We start from the raw sequence: 10,540 nt of genomic DNA, 5'->3' as shown, positions 1-10,540 counted from the left end.
TCTCCCCCACGGTCACATCTTCTCTGATTGTTCCCCTGCTTGTGCCCACTGGCCTGTGTGTTCTTTGGGACTCACATGAGGCAGATTTGCAGCCCCTTCCATCCCCAGTTTGTTGCTGCTGCCTTTCCTCTACGTCTGTTTCGGAACTGCTGCTAGCCCTTACGTGCACCAGTGGTTCCCAGGTGACATCACGGTCATCATCATCCTCATTCAAGACAACCTCTGCAAATGCAGCCACTGATCCAGAACCCTCGCCAGAAAGTGCTGACCACACTCTCCAAGAGTCTCAAAGTCTGGCTTCTGCTCTGAAATTCGCAATGACAGATCCTCAGGCTGTTCGTCAAACAACAAGGGAGAGTGATTGGGAGGTACAGGGGCATTAGCTACGCTAATTCTTGTCTTTGCTCCTGTCACGGCTGTGCTGATTGCTGCTGCGGAAGAAGAGCCTGCTGCAGAAGAAGAGCTTGCTGCACTTGAGGTCGCTGAGACCCGGTCCACAATACTCTCCATATGACGTGGCTGTATGATTGTATTCCGCCCTCTCAATACATCTACCAGCGTACTGGTGCTCCGCACACATCTCAGACCTGTTTGACAAGGTGCTGCTGCCTCTAACGGTTTACTGCTGCTGGAGTATGCGGCAGGTTGCCCAAGGCCACGCTTCCCCTGCGTCTACTGCTCATGTTTTACTTCAGGAAAAAATGCAACTGTACCAAATGGTCTTCCTTAGTAAATAGCAAGAGGTATCAAACAATGAAATATCTGGATTTTTTTGGAGTAGGACAGAAATTTTTCTGTAGCAAACTGGCTTCTTTGGTACATAGATCAGGTAGCATCAAAAACTGCAATATCTGTATATATATACAGAAGGCTCCTAACCTGTCCCTGTCACAATGTTCTTGACACAATGTCCCTGCCACAATGTCCCTGCTTCTATCCTTCACACAGAACACAAGATGGAGTGACTAACCCCTCCCTTATTCTCTGTATATATGCTTGTGCTCAGATCTCTCCTGATTGGGCTGCTGGGCCTTGCTGTGCATCCTGGGAGCAAATGATTTGCTCCCAGCCGCACCATTCCTGCCGGAAATAGTGGCCGTTCCCTTCCCCTGCTTTTCCACGCTCCGTCTTAGGGCCCACCGCCTCCTCCTGCTGCTGCCGCCTGTCAGTACTCTATTCACTAAAATTGTATTAAACACTTCTGGGTGGCAATGACGATGCACTACACCCAGCTCTCCATTACTCTTACAAATGCAGTCTCCTTGGCGATAGCTGACCCGAGGCCACATACTGCTACTGCTCTCGCTGACCCACGCTCCGTCTCTGGTCCTCCATCTTTTTGCCTAATCTAATCACATTACTTGTCCACAACTTTTTTGGGTGTCATTCCTAACACGTGTCATCCAGGTCATGATGCCAGCTAGCAATTATTAATATTAATAAACAGGATTTAATTACGTTTAAGATATTATGCAGCTATGTAAGTTCAATAGGGGTGGGTACATTCAAAAGCGAAGCATTCTTCTGCTGTTTTGACAACAGAGACTGTTGCTAGTGGGTTGAGTTCACCCTTTCTCAATGTCCTAATAATTGTGCTGCCTTCTGGATGCTGTCCATCACGCAAAAATCCTATTTGCCTGCTGTCACTTTGCCTGCCATTTTCTAGAAAACCACAAGTTATTTGGAACTTTGTTGTAATTTGTCTCTTGTTCCCACTGTTCTCTTACTCTTACCTAGCAAATTTGGTGGTTCTAACATGTTTAGGGGCTTTGCTATTCATGTTTAAAGTCGGCCTAATGACTTTAATGGAATTAGCAAAGTCGGTTCGCCAAAATTTTGCGGACCCATCGGAAGTTCGAAGAAATTTTCCTTCTCGCTAAGAGGCCTTTTTGCTAATCCCTACTGAGGATTTCTGTATGTCAATTCAGGGACATCTATGTGCTTTAAGTGGAGAAATCCCCTGTCCTGCCTGAAGTTACTGTTCTGCTGTCATGGTAATTATTTTCCACAGACATCTTCTAAACACTTCAGTGAGTCATTGTACTACAGCGTTGTACCTCCTGCACTAACCATGCCCCAGGGCTGTACCTCCTGCGCCAGGGCTGTACCTCCTGCACTAACCATGTGCCAGGGGTGTACCTCCTGCACTACCCATGTGCCAGGGCTGTACCCCCTGAATGAACCAAGTGCCAGAGCTGTACCTCCTGCTCTAACCATGTGCCAGGGCTCTACCTCTTGCTCTTACCATGTGCCAGAGCTATACCTCCCACGCCATGGCTGTATCTCCTGCGTCAGGGCTGTACCTCCTGCACTAACCATGTGCCAGGGCTGTACTTCCTGCTCTAACCATGTGCCAGGGCTGTACCTCCTGCACCAGGGCTGTATCTCCTGTGCCAGGGCTGTATCCCCTGCACTAACCATGTGCCAGGGCTAAACCTCCTGCACTAACCATGTGGCAGGGCTGTACCTCCTGCAAACTCACCTGTGCTAACCACCCTGGTGCTTATTCTTCCTGCCCTCCAAACAAGTCCCTCGACAATCATTTCTGGTTCCAGAATTTTGGGCAAGGAATGTAGACTGTGCTGTAAAAGACTCCATATTGGTGGCTGATATGGATCGGGGAGACTATAATCTATAAATAGTCTGTGGGGGGTACTTATTGAAGACCTGCAGGAGTCCAGCTTTTCAGTTCTGCCCCCCTCACCTACCCATGTCTCTAACCTGTCACTCATGTTTCTGGGGGTTCCATTGGTGCAATTTTTAGACTCCCTACCTGACCAGAACCCACCATTATGTACTAAAAACCTGATAAAAGAAATAGAAGCAACAATATTGTCATGTGTAATGTCATACAAGCACATTTATTGTGTCATGAGTTATTAACTTTATTGTATCATTAGTTATTAATAACTCATGTTAACATAATAATTTAACTTATGTTAATACATAAACATTTATTGTATCATAAGGTAATATTAACAGCAATATATCCAGCCAGTTCACCAATGGCAACTCCATCTCCAAGTGGAGTGGTGGGTGCTCTGTAGGAGGGCATATTTTAAGGCACCCCATACAGTCCCTTTATCCCAAATACCATGAATGTTGTGCTTATTTCTGCTTCCCTCCCCATGTATCACTAGACAATCACTGAGAGTCCTAGAATACCAACAAACAAGGAATGTAGGCTGTGCTATAATTTTCTGCATTGTTGGGAGAGATGGGGTTCTGAAAGCCATCTAGGGTCTGCCGTGGACTGCACATGAACAATCAGACAATTACTTTTAATAAAATTAAATAAAAAACACAAAAATCAGCTTAAACAAGAATGCATAAATAAATCAAAACTACTGAAAATACTGAAAAAGCAATAACTCTGTATATTTTATAGTACCATATTATTCTAAAACACCTCCCTAGTGTGGTAAATTTTAAAACGGGGCCGCACAGTCCAACGTCACATTCAGGGCAGTGGAACCGGGTTTCCTTCCAGATTTTTTTCCCGTCCTCCCCTCTCTTGGAGCAGCACACCACACATATTCTTGTGTGTTTTTGCTTCCTTGGGGTTGGTGGATTGTGCTCCGGAAAATGATGACCGCTCAGGCATAGCGGGTTCACCGCGTATGAAGCACGTCGTCCACGTTGATGTTGATTTGCATCCTCTTCTGGTGTTAGGTGTTTCACACATATAGCTTCACAGATTTTCCATATGAATTCAGGGTGGGGTACGGGCCTGTCATTTTGTTTTTTGAATAGAATGTATAAATTCCACAAACACTGTTCCAGTAGATGGCGAAATATTTTTTTTATAGTACTTTCTCTGTTGCTTTCTGACCGCTGGATAAAAAGTCATGGTCTGGTCGGCTCTGTCAACACCCCCCAATGTGCAGTTGTAGTCGATGACTCCCTGGGGCTTCTGAATGTCCTTCCCACTTCTTGTTCTGGTTTGAACACTGGCGGTGTTGTGAACAGTGCCCATCATGCAGACATCCTTTTTATCATGCCATCGGAGAGCCATCATCTTTCCTTCTGCCAGGCAACTTTATCCCCAGGCTTGAGCTTTTGTGCAGTGAAATTGGCTGGCAATTAATGCCGGTTAGCCCTAACACTTCCGTCGGCATTTGTTTTGTTTTGTATGAAGAACTCGTAAAGGGACACCGGTGAAGCTTGCTAAGATTTTCCCAGGGTCGGATAGCACCTGCTGGAGATGTGGCGACACACAGGGTACGCTACTGCATGTTTTCTGGGAATGCTCAAAATTACAATTATTTTGGAGTTCGGTAGCTAATATTATCTTAAAGCTTACAGAAGTGGATATAAGGGCCAATCCGGCCCTGGCACTTCTTCATGTTTCGGACATGTCCCGCAGGTGCTATAGTAACTCTCTCTTGAGACACATTCTCAATGCAGCTAAGGCCTGTATCCCACCCTTATGGAAGAAAACTGCCCCTCTGACGGTGGTACATTGGTTGCAAAGGGTTGCTGATATATATCACATGGAGGATATGATATCCACTGATGCTAAGAAAGCGGAAAAATTCACACAGACCTGGTATCACTGGATCCACTTTATTACTACTTAGGAATATTGCCGTTTGTTACGACCACCCCCCTAGATACCTGAGTATTCTTTGATGGATGCCTAATTGCACTCTGCCACTGTTTCAGAGATGTGATTGATTCTATAGCTGGTCAATGCCCACTCCAACCCCCCATCTCTCCCCCCCTTCCTTCTTCCCTTTTTCTCTTTCTCTTTCTTTTTCTCATTCTTAACTCCTTTTTTTAATTAGTTAATTTGTTTATCCTTCTTTTATTTTTCTTTTCTTATAAAAATGTTTTTGAAAACCTTAAGATGTCATGGTTCCTGCTACTGATACAGCATGACTGGTTGGATACAATGTTTGTATTTCTACGGGGTTGGCCCTTAAGCCACAAGCTTGAAGATATGTATTGTTAGAACCTAACCTTGCTGTATTTTTTTTTTGAACTGTATGTTATGACCACTTTATTTTCTTTTGTCAGTATGTACCTTGATATCTTTTAATAAAAATAATTAAAAAAAAAAAAAAAAAAAAAGAACTTGTAAAGTTTAGGGGATGTATAAAAATTGTCTGTAGTAAGGCAATACCCTTGGTTCAGCAAAGGCTCAATAAGAGACAGCACAGAAGACGTTTCCACTCCAAAGGAACTAAATCTGGGATCAAATTTTTTGCCTTTGCCTGTATATATGACAGAGTTCCAGATATATCCAGATTTGGATTCGCACAGCACAAAAGACTTGATCCCAAACCGTGCTCTCATGGACGCTATGTACTGCACCCAGCTCAGTCTCCCTTTATATGACATCAAACTTTCATCCACACTAATGTCCCTTTCTGGCACATAGCAGGTTTTGAAGTTGTTGATAATCATTTTATAAACCTCCCAAATTTTTTTTAGCTTGGGGGCAGGATGGATGGGTGGTCTCATCAAAATCATCATTGTTGGTAAAATGTAAAAATTTCATGATTAGAGTAAATCGATATTCAGGCATAACCGTGCCAAAAAAAGGGGTGGCAAGCAGTTTGTTGGTGGACCAGTACCACTTCTGCAGGGGTTTCCCCACCACCCCCTGGAGAATAACAAGGCCCAGAACAAGCCAAATATCTTTTTGGGTGACCGGTTCCCATTACCGGGTTCTGGACAAGCTTGCATGTGGAGCAACCAGCTGTTGCGCTGCATATCTGTTTGTCTCTTCAACTATTTTCTGAATGACTTCGCCATTCAGAAAAAGTTCCAGGTAGGCCAGTGGGCCACTCCTTCTGGAGCTTGAAGCCATAGCAGGGGTCAGGCAGGTGGTGATGTCCGGGTCCAGGCAGAGGTCAGGGCAGGCGGCAGGCTGAGATGTCCGAGTCCAAGCAGAGGTCAAAGCAGGCAGCAAATGGTCAAAATTAGGCAAAGATCAGCAAAGGTAAGAGAAGACAGTGTTAAACACTAGCCATCCAGGGAATAACTGGTAATTTTTAAAACTTTGATTGTGTATTTATTTGTGTTTATTTTGTATTATTTTGTATTTGATTGGATACGGGAGTTTGTATCCAATACAATACAAAATGTGAATTTAAATTTCCCAGTTATATACTTTGTATTTATTTTATATTATTTTGTATTGGATTGGATACAGGAGTTTGTATTCAATCCAATACAAAATGAGAGTTTGAATTTGAATGGGCACACGCTCCAACGACGTCATCACACGCCGGCGTACACGCGAACACCGAGGGAAGAAGAGGCGGACGGAGAAGGCAGACACCCTGGAGACGGAGAACGACGCTGGAGAACGACACTGGAGAACTCGTATGGAACAGCAGAACACGGAATGATTACAGCGGCACCAGGTAAGAGACGGCTGTTTCTTTTTTTAACCACCTGAGAAAAGTTAGGGGTAAACACTTTCTGCAAGTGTTTTTACCCTGAACCAAGGTCGGGTTAAACGCCCGGTTGGTAAAGAGTGAATGTTCCACACATCAGTGAATTCATACACTGCCACTGTACATAAATATGTGGATTGACCCAGCACACATACATCCAATGTAGCTATGCTCAGGTCTGACTGCTACATATAAAATTGGGAGAAGTGCAGAATCTTATTGGGAAAGGTCCAGATTATACAAAAAAATAGGTAAAATATTTAAACAAAATGAGGAAAACAAAAAGGATGGTAAATTTTGTTAAGAAAAGGAGTATTTACTCGCAGAGCAGTGTGTGAAGGAGAGCTTGGCAGCAGCTAGCCAGGAGTGTGGCTGTCTGTGGCGATCTGAAGGGGTTAATGGAGGTGATAGCCTGCCTTATTTTGTATTATCTGGACCTTTCCTAAAAGGATTCCTTTGCTTCAAGAAAAAAAAACTCGTCCACTGGAATAATTTACCCTCCAAGGGTCACCAAGTTGCACCCAGCCATTTATGCCAGTTATGTGACATACAATTTCTGTACACACTTTAAATTATTAAATAGGATTTATATAGCGCCAACATATTATGCAGCACTGATAACTGCTGATAACTAGAACTGTACAGAGAATCAGCGACTGTAAGTACCTGTCATACTGCATTATGGAGAGTGGCCTGAAACCCCCTCAGAGACGTCACTTCTTCCAATCTCTCACAGACATGGAGACACTGGAAGGAAGAGTTTACTCTGTATGTGGATCTGACAGTGGCACCCAGAGATGAGCAGAGGAAAGTAAAGCTGTTTTATTACTTAGTTGGGGAAAAAGGCAGAGAAATAGCCCAGACCTTGCTGACAGACAGCCTACCACTGACAGACATACTGTTGGCATTGGATAAACACTGTGACCCCAAAAAGAACGAGACAGTGGAGAGATAGAAATTCTTCCCAAGGCATCAGGAGGCTGGGGAAAGTATGGACAGATATGTGACAGAGCTGAGGCGACTGGCTGCAACCTGTGGATTTGGGGACATCAGAGACTCCCTCATCAGAGACAGGATAGTGTGTGGCATCAGAGACCTGCACCTCAGAGAAAGATTACTGAGGGAGGAAGAGCTGGCTTTGGAGAAATGTATACAAATATGCAAGGCTGCTGAGCTGACTAAAGACAGCCTGAGGATGATGGAGGGCCCCAGTGATACCTCAGTACATGCAATATCTGTGAAAGGGAGAGCAAGGCCCAGGCTCCCTGTGAGCTCAGTCAATTGTAAATACTGTGGCAAAAGACATGAGAGAGACAAAGAGAAATGTCCAGCATATGGGGAGACCTGCAGGGCTTGTGGCAAGATGAAGCACTTTGATGAACCAGCAAACAGTACAAACAAGTCCATACAGTGATCCAGGACACAGACAGCACAGAGGACATCACATGGCTGCAGCATGCAACAGAGAAGTCAATTATTATTATTATTATTAATAAACAGGATTTATATAGCGCCAACATATTACGCAGCGCTGTACATTAAATAAGTCAATGTAATCAAACATCCAGAAGCCAATGATGCAAAGCAGCTCTTCGCCATATTTATGGTGGATGAACAGCCCATAAGATTTCAGCTGGATTGTGGAGCTAGCGGCAATGTCATTACTTTTACTCTGCTTAACAAAAGGGTTCCCATTGAGCCCACTGATAAGGTACTGGTGATGTATAACAAAAGTGTTTTGAAACCCATGGGAACATGCAAGCTAAAATTAAGAAATCCATGTAACAGAAAGAGCCACAGAGTGGAATTTACTGTGCTGCAGGAGGACGATCACATTCCTTTGCTGGGAGTGAAAGCAGTTCAGGCTATGGACCTAATAAAGGTGCAGGTCCATAACATCATGGCTCTGGAACTTTCTAAGAATGCTCAAAATCCTAAACAAAAGGCAGAATGCATTTTGGATTTTCAGCACATCTAAACAGAGTATGCTGATTTATTTGAAGGTGATGGGTGGCTGGAAGGTAAATACAAACTAAAAATTGATCATACAATACAGCCGACCAGACTGCCCACATAAAGAGTACCTGTATCCTTAATGCAACAACTTAAAGAGGAACTGCACAACTTGCACAGCAGAGGCATATTAGCACCAGTACAGGAAAGCACAGACTGGATAAGCGGTTTGGTGGCAAGTTAGGAATATGCATTGATCCTAAGCCACTGAACAAGGAAACACTATCCAATGCGTTACAATAGAGGATGTTCTCCCTGATCTCTCAAAGGCTAAAATCTTTTCGGTATGTGATGTGAAAAATAGGTTCTGGCATGTGGAGCTGGATAAAGAATCAAGTTTATTGACAACATTTTCTACTCTGTTTGGATGCTATAAATGGCTGAGAATGCCCATGGGAGTAAGCCCGGCTCCAGAAGTGTTCCAACAAAAATTGATGCAAGCTTTGGAAGGACTGTCGGGAGTAAAAATAATAACGGACGATATACTAATAGTTGGAGAAGGTGAAGATCTAGATCAAAGGATCACGATAAAAAGATGATACAATTCCTGGACAGATGTAGAAAACAACTGAACCTGGAAAAATTTAAATTCAAAATGACAGAAGTACCATATATTGGACATCTACTAACCTCAAAGGGTGTTAAAGTGGATCCAGAGAAGGTGAGGGCAGTACAGGATATGCCTGCACCTACAGATATACGGGGAGTACAACGATTCCTGGGCATGGTGAATTATCTTTCTAAATTTTGCAAGCATTTATCAGACATGTGTGAGCCACAGAGGCAGCTAACTCACGAAGACATACTCTGGGAATGGACAGATAGCCATGAAACTGCTTTTAAGTCAATAAAAAATGCTATTGCAGACACAGCAACTCTAAAATATTTTGATCCAGATCAAGCAGTGGTAGTACAATGAGATGCCTCAGAAACAGGCCTTGGAGCCACACTAATGCAGGATAAACAGCCAATCACATATGCAAGCAGAGCTTTAACGGAGCAAGGATATGCTCAAATTAAGAAGGAACTACCTGCTGCAGTATTTGGGTTGGAGAAATTTCCCCAGTACACCTATGATCCACAAGTAGTCACAAGCCTTTAGAAAGTATTACAAAGAAGCCACTACTGAATGCCCCAAAAAGACTGCAGCGTATGCTTTTAAGGCTTCAGAAATACGATTTTACCATTTGTTACTGTGTAGGGAAAGATTTACTGATTGCAGATTCCCTAAGCAGAGCTTGCGTACCCATCACAGGCGAAGAAGAAAAAGACATTGAAAGCATAAATATGTGTGAATATCTGTCTGTCTGACAGACTGAAACAAATACAGAGCGGCACAGAGGATGATAAAACTCTACAGATCTTAGAGTGTCGTCTTGAAGGGATGGCCAAGGTACAAGCATCATGCTCCTATGGAAGTTTCTCCATTTTTTCACATAAGAGATGAACTCTGTGCAGCATGGTATCATCTTCAGAGGAGAAAGCGCTGTTATACCGGTATCCCTCAGAGGAGACAGAAACATTGCACTCTACTCACTTAGAAGGATGTCTACGTCATGCACGAGAATGTTTATTGGCCTGGAATGAATGACCACAACTTTATAGCACAGTGTGAAATATGTGCAGCATGCAATGATAAGCAACCGAAAGACACATTGCAACCACTGACAATTCCAAACAGACCATGGTGAAAAGTACTGATCAATTCACGTGGAATGAATATCTGGTAACTGGGGACTATTTTCCAACTTTTAGGAGATTGACTGCTTACAGGACACAAGGGCAAAAACAGTAATTAGAAAATCTAAGCCCATATTGCCAGGTATGGCATTCCTGATATTGTATTCTCTGAAAACGCTGCTCAATTTACATCTGAAGAGTTCAAATACAATTGCTGACCCTGAACTCTGCATGCTGTGCTGTACAACCCATAGTTGTGACCCCTGAACTCTGCATGCTGTGCTGTACAACCCATAGTTGTGTCCCCTGAACTCTGTATTCTGTGTTGTACATTTATTAGTTGTGAGGCCTGAATTCTGCATGCTGTGTTGTACATTCTATAGTTGTGACCCCTGAACTCTGCATGCTGTGTTGTATATGCCATAGTTGTGACCCCTGAA

The sequence above is a fragment of the Pyxicephalus adspersus genome, chromosome 12 (genome assembly GCF_032062135.1).
Source record: "Pyxicephalus adspersus chromosome 12, UCB_Pads_2.0, whole genome shotgun sequence".
Classification (NCBI taxonomy): Eukaryota; Metazoa; Chordata; class Amphibia; order Anura; family Pyxicephalidae; genus Pyxicephalus; species Pyxicephalus adspersus.
The sequence above is the reverse complement of the archived record's forward strand: the minus strand, read 5'-3'. Positions refer to the sequence as shown.